Source organism: Podarcis bocagei (assembly GCF_964188305.1).
Source record: "Podarcis bocagei genome assembly, chromosome: 17".
In the NCBI taxonomy this organism is placed as follows: domain Eukaryota; kingdom Metazoa; phylum Chordata; class Lepidosauria; order Squamata; family Lacertidae; genus Podarcis; species Podarcis bocagei.
Genome location: NC_138143.1, coordinates 17,453,908 through 17,466,625, shown reverse-complemented (window position 1 = coordinate 17,466,625; position 12,718 = coordinate 17,453,908). Strand labels below are relative to the sequence as shown.

The window sequence follows — 12,718 nt, the reverse complement described above, 5'->3', positions numbered from 1 at the left end:
TTTTCCTTGGGAGGCTGAAGGTGGAAATTTCAGAAAGTTCCACATCCTTCCATCTGTAGCCGACTTATTACATCCCCCCCTTATACTGTCCATTCTTCCTTCAATTTCATCTAGTCTGTCTTCTCTTTGTACTATAACAGGTTAACTAAACATCTCTACTGTGCTTAAATGAAATGAACACAATGTATTTCATGTCTATTTTACGAATCTGCACCACCTTGAGGTCTCAAAAGTCCTTAAAAAATACTTTTAAAGCAATGACAAACCAACAATTAAAACTCATAACAGACTACAGTGGTACCTCGGCTTACATACGCTTCAGGTTACATACGCTTCAGGTTACAGACTCCGCTAACCCAGAAGTAGTGCTTCAGGTTAAGAACTTTGCTTCAGGATGAGAACAGAAATCGTGCTCCGGTGGCGCAGCAGCAGCGGGAGGCCCCATTAGCTAAAGTGGTGCTTCAGATTAAGAACAGTTTCGGGTTAAGAGCAGACCTCTGGAACGAATTAAGTACTTAACCTGAGGTACCACTGTATATTGAACCCTTGCCTTACATCTTTGTGATTTTGTTTATGTTTTTTTTAATAAGCAGAAGAACAAAAAACCTGTAAGAAGATGACCTATGCCATATGTGTAATCAACGGGTCACTCTTATTAAAAACAACATCTATGCAAGGGTTGCCATATTTCAAAAAGTGAAAATCTGGAAACGAAAGTTCGCCAAAAACTACAGTTCAGGCATGGGTTGCCATACGTCCAGATTTTCCCAGGCATTTCAGAGATTTTTCTGCCCGGACACTGTTTCTGACTGCTGAATCCCGGCCATGTCCCAGAAATTTCAGATGTATGGGCGCCCTAAGCTATGCACGTACCCATACCGTTTTTTAAGGAGCTGTGATCACATTAAACAGCTAAATTCCTGCTCTGGAAATCCAGTCTGTTTCAAGGAAGTCTGACAGTCGAGGCCAAATTTAGGAAGGACAAAAGGGTGTGATTGCCTCGGGTGCGACACAGAATGGAAGAGATATATAAATATAAAATGGCTGAAGAAGTGGATTTAATCCTTGTAGGCACTGAATTTTGATTCTTTTAACCAGAGCAATGCATCTTTTTACTATAGAGTGCCATGTTTTTCTGCTCCCTCCTGGCCAAAATATTACAGCTCCAAGTTTAGCACCAACCAATCTGAATTTGATCTGATTATTTCATGTTTTAGATTCACAAGTTCTACTTGTGCTTAATTGAGCTTACTCCCAGGTTAATGTGCCCTGGGGACTGATTCCTATGGAGTTGTTTTAGGCCTGTAGCCACAACGGGGGTGGTGAGGTGGTGGTTGTGGAAAACAGATCTGCTTTCCTTTTTTAAAAAATGATTGATTGGTTGATTTACTATTTTACTTTTACAGGTAGAATAGTAAGGAAAAGCGGACAGTATTTTTCCTAAGTTACCAGTTAAATAAAGCCTGCTCTTACCTTTCAATGTTTCCATCCATTGGCAAATTCACTGAGATTTTAAAACGTTATAGAATTTCCCCCCCAAAACCATTCATTAATAACAATTTATTTGCATTAAAACCATTTTATACATTTAAAAATACATATTTGTAAACATAATATTCAACTTCTGCCTGCCCTTTTCTCACAAGAAAGCCAAGGCTGCAATTGTGTTCCTACTTTCCTAGGAGTAATAAGCTGTATTTGTGTCAGTAGTGTTTGTATCCTTTAAACCAGGCTTCTTCAACCTCGGCCCTCCAGATGTTTTTGGCCTACAACTCCCATGATCCCTAGCTACCAGTGGTCAGGGATGATCGGAATTGTAGTCTCAAAACATCTGGAGGGCCGAGGTTGAGGAAGACTGCTTTAAACCATCCAAATGCAATCGCTGAACATTGCAAACACAAATTATCCCTCCGTATCCGTTAAACCTTTATTGGCATACAACAAAACACAAATTACTATGCCTCCCACACTGAACTTTAGAACTCAGGAACACCCAATGCAATAGAAAGGGAGCAGTAAATTCAGAAGAGGGCGGCTTCCTCACAAGGCACATCATGTGATGTGGGCCACTGGCTTAGACAAAGCTGGATTTGAGACCCAAAGCCCTATGCTGTTACCATATCCTCCAAGTGTCCCTATTTTCCAGGGACAGTCCTGGAATTACCAAAGCCGTCCCAGTTTCTGATTTGAACCCAGAACGTCCCTGTTTCCCTTTTTCCTCCTGTCTGGTACCAGAGACAGTACAAAAGAACATGTGTGACAGATTCTATTTGTTTTTGTCCACAGCAACATTGTCTCTCCACGAGTAGTGTTTTCTGGAATCTTCTCCAACTTACACCATCCCCAGACTTGCACAAACACTATTCCTGATTTGGCTAAGTTCCTGGAATTCATAATTACTCCACCTATTTTCATGGATTGTAACAAGCTTGAGAGGAGGGGGAATCTGCTGTAGATATCTGGACCATGAGCTTAGCTGCAGATGCCACAACAATCTAGGAATCTCTCATGCTTTTTGAACCTCCACCAATTCTGTTCCACCTCACTACATTATACGTGGTAGATATGAAATAGTAAGCACCACCTCACTCCCAGTGTGATACAGAAGCACCGTGAAATTAATCACGGGATATCTTTATCTCTTCTCATTGTCAAAATTAGGAAAGTTTTTTTTTTTTAAAGGAGAAGCTGGTTTTTGGTTTTAATCTGTTACTGCTGTTGGCTTAACGGAATATCTCCTCAGTTGTGGACCAGTTGTCTCCAGACGTAAGTGATGTACAAGACTAAGGTGATTTAAGTATAAGGATAAAAGTGGAATTTATAGAAACTGCTGATGTTTGGAAAATGAAAGAGCTGATAATAGCAATTAATAACCGTGCAATCTGCTACTCCTGTTCTGTGAGACTTTTAAAACGCATTTAAAAGGGGAGAAAGATTAAAATACATATTGACTGACCAATGGGGAAAAGGTAAAGTTTAAAAGCAAGGCATTGACCACTATGTATTATATTAATTAAAGCCTTCTCCTCGTGGTGAATAAACAAGAACAGATAACTTGTAGCTTCAAGTTCCTGAATTGATTCCAGATTGATTGCTCTTCAGAGGTCTAATGACAAGCAAGCTGGAAATCTGCCTCCGGAAAGGTTCTCGCAACAGTTGAGTCAAAGACAAAGAAGGTGTGGGTGTCAGGTTCCCTAAAATCTACCTGTCCCGGGGCTCCTTGAAGCTGGGATGCTGCTGAGCACACACCTTAGTGTTCTTAGCCTGCCACAGACAGATAGCCACACCCTGCACTCTCTTTGATATACAGTGGTATCTCGGGTTAAGTACTTAATTCATTCCAGAGGTCCGTTCTTAATCTGAAACTGTTCTTAACCTGAAGCACCATTTTAGCTAATGGGGCCTCCTGCTGCTGTGCCACCGGAGCACGATTTCTGTTCTCTTGAAGCAAAGTTCTTAACCCGAGGTACTATTTCTTGAAGCAAAGTTCTTAACCCGAGGTACTATTTCTGGGTTAGCGGAGTCTGTAACCCGAAGCGTATGTAACCTGAGGTATCACTGTATTGGAGAAAGCAACCAAGAACATAGGTGGTCCAGTGAAAGGCAGATGATACCATACGCACGATGTTGTGGCAAGTCAAAGTAGTGATGGTACCAAATCTCAGGAAGAAGAGATTGAATTTGTGTATTCCAATCAGGGGCAGAGGAAAGGGGGGCAGTGGGGTGTCATCACCGGGGTGTGTGTGACATTCGGTGCACCACCTGCCCACGACTCCCAAGCCTACCCTCAGCCGTTGGGGGAAGGGGCAGAGCTGAGCTGCCTTGCCGGTGGCCTTTCCCCCTCCTCCCTTCATTTTGACAGCTCGGGGGAGGCTTGGGAGTTGTGGGCAGGAGGGTGGTGCACCGTTGCCCCCCACTCCCGGGCTGCTTCCTGGGGGGGAGCCCTCCTGAGCTGTCAAAAGCAAGAGGGAAGGGAGGGAGGCTGCTGGCAAAGCGGTGCGGCTCTGTCCCCCCCCCCGCCCAGGAAGCAACCCGCAAAGGGTGGCTCACTCCACCCCCATGGGAGGCTTGCTCCACCCCCTGGGTGTCTCGCCCCCGGGATGCTCAACGCAGTGCCCCCCTGGGACACTTGCCCCACCCCCATGGCCTTGTTCCTGGGTGCACAGCATGTGCGCCGGAGCAGCTAGCTCCAGCTCTGATTCCAATCCCTTAAACCCATCCTGAATTGGGCCCGTATCCTTCTAGGTTCAGAATTAGCTTGACTCCATGGCATCTTCTCTTCTACCAATCCTTATGGACCCCCCCCCCCCAAAACTCAACTGGGAAAGGCTAGGTGCAGGCCTCAGGATTAATACCTAGACTCTGCCGTGATCACATGTGGCAGCATCTACTGGAGCAATGAAGCATGGGAAATATGGCTTGAGAACTGTATTTCCCACGCTCCCTTGTCTTAGCACACAGCCTTGGCCCTGTATACCTAAAGGAGCATCTCCACCCCCATCATTCAGCCCGGACATGGAGGTCCTCCTCCGAGGGCCTTCTGGTGGTTCCCTCTCTGTGAGAAGTGAAGCTACAGACAACCTGGCAGAAGGCCTTCTCGGTAGTGACACCGTATAGTCTCATATAGGGAAGTTTTTTATGTTTGATTTTTACTGTGTTTGATGTTTCAATTTCTCGGAAGCTGTCCAGAGTGGTTGGGGCAACCCATTCAGAGGAGTGAAATACTTTATTGTCACTTGTACAACTTGTATACAGTGAGATAACACAAGCAACCCCCACTCAGCTCTCTTAGTCTTAATTCTTAATTCCCCTCGTTCACTGGCGCACACCCACCAAACCCGAAAGTCAGTTGCCCTGTTGTTATCCTTTCATTCAGCAGCCTAACAGCCCACGGATAGAAGCTGTTCTTTACCCTGTTGGTGCGACTAATCATGCTTCTCTATCTTCTGCCTGAGTGATGTATAAGTAATAAATTATTATATTCATTCATTCATTCATTCATTCATTCATTCATTCCAGTAGGCACCCAGGCCTCTAAATCCAGGGCTGTCCCAGAAAAACAGGGACACTTGGAGGGTCTGTGAATTGTATGGCACAAAATCTCACAGAGGATGCTGGGGGCACAAATCCTGGGTCACATGGGGCCAACCCAACATGCCCCGCAGCCTTGCAAAGGATATTGGCTGGGATGCACCTCTCACCTGGCACAGCCTGGCCTTACAGCTCTGCGAGCAAATCCAAAATGAACAACAAGCAATTTCTTGCAATCCCAGCACATTTTCTGACAGCCGTGCCTTTTCCCACCTTGTTAGTCTCCCTCTCTTTTCCTTTCATCCCCTTCTGAAGCCATCATTAGTTTCCTCGATTGATTTCTGCTGTGGATCACCCAGACAATGGCAGCCCTGCGCAGTGTGAAGCAGCAAGATGCCATCCTGTTTGTACTCTGCAAACTGTTCGGTGTTCCCTGCTGTTTATTTGCACACAACATTCAAGCCCTGCTTTAGAGAGGGACTTTAGAGAGAGTGGCTGCTGATCTCTTCTTACAAGTGAAACTGCAGGGGTGGAGAAATCATTACAGCCCCGCTTTGTGTATCCAGCCTATACTCTGTGGAACAGGGCAGCTGATTATCAGGCTGCTTCCCCCCCCCCCCATACCACTCTTCTTCCCCTTTTCCGCAGTACTTAGCACTTGCTACACAGTAATGTATCTGAATGCACCGGGGGCAACCGTGTCGTAAGAATGCGCTCAGTGGTGTTTTCCATCACATTTGTTCACAGTTTAGCTTCTCCTCCTCGTGAGTCTAGCATTTTATATGGAGATTTTAGAAGAACATTTGGCTTCTGGAAAAAAAGGGCAAAAACCGGAACACCTACTTCCGGTTTTGCAGCATTTCGGCTCCAAGTTGTTTGTGAACTAAGCTGTTCAAAAACCGAGGTACGACTCTACTAAGACAAGATGTATTACATTATAGTACTCATTTTGAAATTTGCATCTAAGTGAAGTATGCATGCACGAAATTAGATCCATTTGAGCAATGAGACTTTCCTCCCTCTGCTCCCTCATATGCCCCCCGCTCAAAATCTATTCTGGGGGTTCCTGCACTCCTCCAGAGCAGTTTTAGGGAGCATGGGAGGCATGTGGGTGGGAGGACACAGGGGAAGTCCCTTTGCACGAGTAGACCTTGTTCCACACATGCAATGACTTAGCTGAATCCTGGCCTAGATATATAAAATAGCTTATGCATTTTAAAAAATACAAATGCATAACTTGTCACCATAGAAAATTCAGGAGATTCGGCCTATTCCGAAAATTCAAACCAAATAGTTTTCATTTAAAAACATCCACCAGTCTCCCCCACAATACTTCTCGATATCACTGGTGGAGACAATCTGTTTAGTAGAGACAACACAGCAAATGTCAGCTGAAGACCTGGTCCTTGAACTTTGTTTTTCTTCCCAATGGGTTTTTTCCCCCTAACTCAGCAATTATATATCTCTCTCTCTTAAGCGCACATCTGCTTTACAAACTGAACTGGAAGGAGGGACTTGACCAATGTTCACTTGAGGATTTGGTTTTTTGATTTAAATATTTTCTTCTAATCTCATGCTTCCTCTTTCACTTGGCAGGGCTGTGGAAAGAAAAACAATGTCGTCCTGTGACATTGTTTACAGCCTGTCAGGAAGAGGAATTTGGTTACCTTTCGCAAGCGGTGTGGTGCTGGCTTGTTTTTTTTTAATCTCCCAGTCATTTACTTAGGGGCTTCGTTTTAATGGCACGACATGGCTGGCCATAGTGAGAAACCACAGAAGAATAAAAAATCTGGATGAAATATGGATGTTGAATCTGTGCTGCTATTTAATACAATTTTTTTTTATTGTTTTCTTAGCTTGCGGTGGCAGAAATTCTCTGCAAGTGATACATCCTGTAACATTAAGGAACATGTAATCCCCCAACTGGAAGACTCACGACTCCTTTAATGACAGGTTCATGGGTGCTTGGGGAACACTTCACCCATGTTCTACCCTGCTGCAGCGGGGGCAGTGTTCAGTATTTTCAGATGAAAAATACATAACTCCACTTCAAGTTATGAACACTTTTAATGGGAGGAATCCAATTTAGCAAACCCTTCAAGTTCCCACTGCAAGTCTCCAAACTGCTCACTTGGTTTCGCTGGAGGGTAAAGACCTCTTTACTCTTTACTTCCAGCTTGAGGTGATTGGTGAGGTTTTACTTGCTCCTGCTTTGAAGAATGATTATTTTAACAGTGAAACCTTCCACGCGCTTACCTGGGAGTAAGTCCCTCTGAACTCAGTGGGGTTTATTTCTGAATAGACACACACAGAATTGCACTGCAAAGCTACCTTTATGGGCTTGCTGTTCTTAAGGTGTGGTTTTAGTTTTGACTCCAAATGTTTGTTTTGTGTTTGGTTTGTGTTTTAGAAGCCATCCTGGGATTCTTCTGGAAAGATAATAGATAACCAAACAAGTGTGGACACTATTTTCTTCTTCTGAGCAACAGAAGGTTTTTGTTTTTAAACTTAGAGGGAAAAGAGAGTAAGGAGGGGCATGACAGAGGCACATAAACTTATTTTTTCTCAACCTCACATATAATGTTGTTTACTGGGATTATCCAATGGACCTGAATAGTGGGATATTCAAGACCACCATCCTTTTTTTGCTAGTGAAATCAGGTTCGCAGGGAAACCTTCAGCCGTATCCAGTCTTATCCAGTCTGCAAGACCTCTCAATCTGTCCCATCAGGGCTGTCCCAGTGAGCCTTGCCCACCTGTCAATCATTAGTAAACATTTATGGCATTTGTCTCTTGGGCCATTTTTGCACTTCATGGCATGTGAGCAATGCTGGAAGGCAATCTCTGCATTTGATGACAGTCACCTGTGTTTCCTGCTCCCAACAACTGCTACAGGGTGGTCATTCCACCGGCCATAGAAGGCTTCCAAACTAGTACTATGTCTTCCTGGTAGGTATCTGGACCTGGATGGCACGGCACCAGCTGATATGAAAGTCTCTTGGTGGCTTCTGTGTTTCATGCCACTCCTAGGCTCTTCTCAGAAGCTCCTCTACCAGCCATCAGGCTGGAGTCTTGCATTAGTACTGAAGATGTGTTGAACTGGGTTTCTCACAGATAATTTAAGGGAGCACTTCTAGAATAATGGCCACTTATGAGCATAGTTATGCTAACTGGAGCAAGAGATACAGCTTGGCTGGTAGTAAATATAATTTTTTCCAGCTCCCTTTCTGCCTTTAGCTCCCTGAAGGCAGAACACAACTTTGTCTTTCAGAGGCATTTAAAATGAAGCACCGAAGTCTAATGGGTCTCAAAGTGGCAGGTGAAGGCACAATCTGATTCCTCCCCATGTAATTTGATTGGACCAACTCACTCCAGCATCTCTTCATCTGTGCAATACCTAAGGCTGCATGCCCTAGTCAGTATGTGGAATATTTTTCACAGGGATATGTCAACCTGAGTGGACCCATGTTTGTCCTGCTCCCCCTATTTCCCTTGATTTAACTAGCTTGGGGTCAGATGCACCCATTGCTCAACACTGCCCATTTCATAGGGGATCCATGCAGGTACCTGGACTTTTGCAAGATGAAACGTTTGTTCCTCCCCAAAGCACAAGTTAAAACGCAGACGCTTAGCCCTATTAATTCTCACTGTGTATGTGTTTTCTCTCCCTGTAAATGGTGGAAACATCCCTGGAGTGTGGGCAGTGGGCAGCTTCTCAAGAACACCAAGTCCTACTCAGTACAAGTAATCCAGAGCTAGAACATCACCAACATGTGGCTGTCTAGTCTCTGACTGAAGACTTCAAGTGAAGGAAAGCCCACCACTATCTTCAAAACTGGTTTAAAGCCCTAAACGGCCTTGGCCTAGTATACCTGAAGGAACGTCTCCACCCCCATCGTTCAGCCCAGACACTGAGGTCCTCCTCTGAGGGCCTTCTGCTGGTTCCCTCACCACAAGAAGCAAAGTTACAGGGAACGAGGCAAAGGGCCTTCTCGGTGTTGGCGCCTGTCCTGTGGAATGCCCTCCCATCAGATGTCAAGGAAATAAGCAACTATCTGACGTTTAGAAGACATCTGAAGGCAGCCTTGTTTAGGGAAGTTTCTAATGTCTGATGTTTTAATGCCTTTTTAATCATTTGCTGGAAGCCGCCCAGAGTGGCAGGGGTATAAATAAATAATAATAATAATTATTATTATTATTATTATTATTATTATTATTATTATTATTATTATTATTTATTCCACTGTCATAGTGCTCTTACCATCAGGAAGTTTCTCCTGATGTTCTGGAAAAGGTTCCTCACTGCTGTTAGCATACCATGAAGAGGAAGTCTCAAATCCCACTGACTTTGGAAGAAGGCGTTCCCAAATTAGTAGCTCCCCCTCTGCGGGGAAGGGCAAGTAGTTTTGCATTGGGCCTGCAGAGATTCACAACCGCAAAGTTTAAGCAAGCCAGTAAGAGTTCTCAGGAAAGCACAACATGGGTGCAGTTTGATTTTGTTTGTTCTTTCAGCATAACTGAAACCTTTTAAAGAAAGCACCTAACTATTGAAGGTTGAGATAAAAAAAGAAATTGTAGCTGGGGGGTGGCGGGGAGGAGTGCAGTAGAAATGTCAAAGGCAGAAGAAATCCAGTTGAAGCAAAAGCAAAAAGCAACATGATACCATTTTAAGCCCCAGGGACTAGTTCAATGGAAGCAAATCAGATTGTTCTAGGCCCTACATAAGACAACGAATAAAACACTACAATGCATTTGTATGTAGGATCTCTAAGGACTAAGGTGACATGAATATTCAAGTCCCGCATCCTTTTCAGTGTTCCCTTCACCTTACACCTGCACAACAGGTATTTTAGCAGATAGGGAACAGAGACTTGCATAGATTTCAATGAGGACTGTACAATGAATTCATGACTAAGTAAGGAGGTGGACCCAGAGACAAACAGCAGCGAAAAAAGCTAATGCTATTCTAGGTTGCAGCAACAGAAGTATAGTTTCCAGATCAAGGGAAATAATAGTACCACTCTATTCTGCCTATTCTGGTGGGACGTGGGTGGTGCTGTGGGTTAAACCACAGAGCCTAGGACTTGCCAATCAGAAGGTCGGCAGTTCAAATCCCCACGACGGGGTGAACTCCCGTTGCTTGGTCCCTGCTCCTGCCCACCTAGCAGTTTGAAAGCACGTCAAAGTGCAAGTAGATAAATAGGTACTGCTCCGGCAGGAAGGTAAACGGCGTTTCCGTGCACTGCTCTGGTTTGCCAGAAGTAGCTTAGTCATGCTGGCCACATGACCTGTATGCCGGCTCCCTCGGCCAATAAAGCGAGATGAGTGCCGCAACCCCAGAGTCGGTCACGACTGGACCTAAAGGTAAGGGGTCCCTTTACCTTTACTTAACTTATTCTGCTTTAGTCAGACCACACTTGGAACACTGTGTCCAATTTTGGGCCCCACAATTTGGAACGTGTGCAGAGGAGGGCAACCAAGATGATCAAGGGTCTGGAAACTAAGCCTTATGAGGAGTGCTTGACGGAGCTGGGTATATTTAACCTGGAAAAGAGGAGACTGAGAGGAGATACGATAGCCATCTTCAAATATCTCAAGGGCTGTCACGTGGAAGAGGGAGCAAGCTTGTTTTCTCCTGCTCTGGAGGGTAGGACTTGAACCATGGCTTCAAGTTGGAAGAAAGGAGATTCCTACTTAACATACGGAAAAACTTTCTGATAGTAAAAGCTGTTCAGCAATGGAACAGACGCCCATGAGAGTTGGTGGGCTCTCCTTCCTTGGAGGTTTTTAAGCAGAGATTGGATGGTCATCTGTCATGGATGCTTTAGCTGAGATTCCTTCATCGCAAGGCGTTGGACTAGATGATCCTTGGGTTACCTCCAACTCTAAGATCCTATGAAACTGTCCAATGAATTTCCATCTTATGTTCTTTTCTGTATCTCTCATGTGATCTTTGATTTCTCTCTGTAGACCAGTCTCAATTGATTTGGAGTTGTCACAAGCTCTTCATGGGCATTCAAATGGGCCCACGAGGGCTCAAACTCTGCCCCTCTTCTTTCAACCTGTGTCTTTAAGTCTTCAGGGAACTGCCTTCCCTTGAACATGGCTGCAATCCTTCCATTCCTTTCCTGAGGATTCTAACCATGTTCAGCTGAAGGCAACTGGGATTTTCTTTCAGACATTGGTGCTCAGTTTGCTGCAGTTGGGAGAGGAACTGGCATCTGTTTGGGCACTGCAAGATGGGGGAGAAATTGGATTCCATTCACATTTAGAGGTGAACCGATGTAATTTGCACTTTCTGGAACAAGATGTGAAGCCAAACACGGCCATCCTTTGAAGTTTGCATTTCTCTGAATTTTTCAGGGCAGTTCTCCAGCCAGAAATGTATTTACTAAGCTAAAGTGTGCATGAGCATGCACATAGTAGCAAAAAAACCCCAGAGAAAATTGCATTATATTAGGGAAAACGAAGATCTTTTAGGTTTGTGTTCATTAGGCAAGATTGCATACGGACAATGAAAACAAATTCACGTCTGCAATCAATGCATTTAGAAGTAGCAGGAACAACTCAAATTTTCCCACCCAGTTAAACTTACCCTCTAATCTCCACCCTCTTATCTCTCTCTCTCTCTCTCTCTCTCTCTCTCTCTCTCTCTCTCTCTCTCTCTTCCAACTGTCAACTGGCAAAATTCCCCAGCCGTCATCCCCCAACTGTCATTCCATCCAAATTCCATCATGCCAACGATCTCCTCCACCCTTTCCTTGAAACACAAACCCCGAACATGGTTCATTCCCGGTTCAAATCAGGATTTCCAGCACAGTCAGACCCACTACCTCATTCTGTTGACCAGGATCAAACCTGATGACACGAAAGTATTTCTCTTGGATGTGATTCATCCGTTTAGTAATCTGTCCCCCAGTTTCCCAGAGCTGTGAAAAATAGCCACATCCTGGAATCTACGACTCCCAAGAGAGCCTGTGACAAAAGGAATGCAGTCTCAGCTCTGACTCATATATCTGCAAGTCAGTGTTTTTCTTTGGAGCACACTTTATTTCCCCCGCTTTTTGAGACTTCCCTTTTTCTGCGCATTGGAACAAAATCTTTCCAGCAGGTTGGCATGCCTGTGTGTCTACTCACTGCTTCTGGGCAACAGCTTCTCTCTCTGATTAAAGGCTATAACAAACTTCTACAAATAAGGTTTTCCTGCTGAGTACCTCCCCCAGACCCCTTACTTGATGCACTTCAGATTTAAGTATAGGTGGGACCCATAGTACTGCAGTGATACCCTGGTTTTCAAACACCTTGGTTCCCAAACGCCAAAAACCTGGAAGTAAGTGTTCCGGTTTTCAAATGTTTTTCGGATGCTGAATGTCCGATGCAGCTGTCAGCTATTGTTTCTAGGGTGCCTGCACCAATCAGAAGCCACACCTTGGTTTCTGAAAATTTCGGAAGTCAAATGGACTTCTAGAACAGATTAAGTTGGGAATCAAGGTATCATTGTACAGTGGTACCTCTGGTTAAGTACTTAATTCGTTCCGGAGGTCCGTTCTTAACCTGAAACTGTTCTTAACCCGAAGCACCACTTTAGCTAATGAGGCCTCCTGCTGCCGCCGCGCCGCGGGAGCATGATTTCTGTTCCCACCCTGAAGTAAAGTTCTTAACCCGAGGTACTGTTTCTGGGTTGGCG

At 44.6% G+C, this 12,718-nt stretch overlaps 1 long non-coding RNA gene across 2 annotated transcripts; it reads right to left on the bottom strand.

Moving 5' to 3' along the window:
• Positions 1–7,079: 7,079 nt before the first annotated feature.
• LOC308577052 lies at positions 7,080–11,620 on the bottom strand. 2 transcript variants are annotated; one of them, XR_014003389.1, is made up of 2 exons: positions 9,293–11,620; positions 7,080–7,241 (listed from the first exon to the last, which is right to left on the bottom strand). It is a non-coding gene; the product is annotated as an uncharacterized lncRNA (long non-coding RNA). The 2 variants fall into 2 exon arrangements; XR_014003390.1 differs by having other exon boundaries at positions 7,080–7,238.
• Between the last annotated feature and the right edge of the window lie 1,098 nt (positions 11,621–12,718).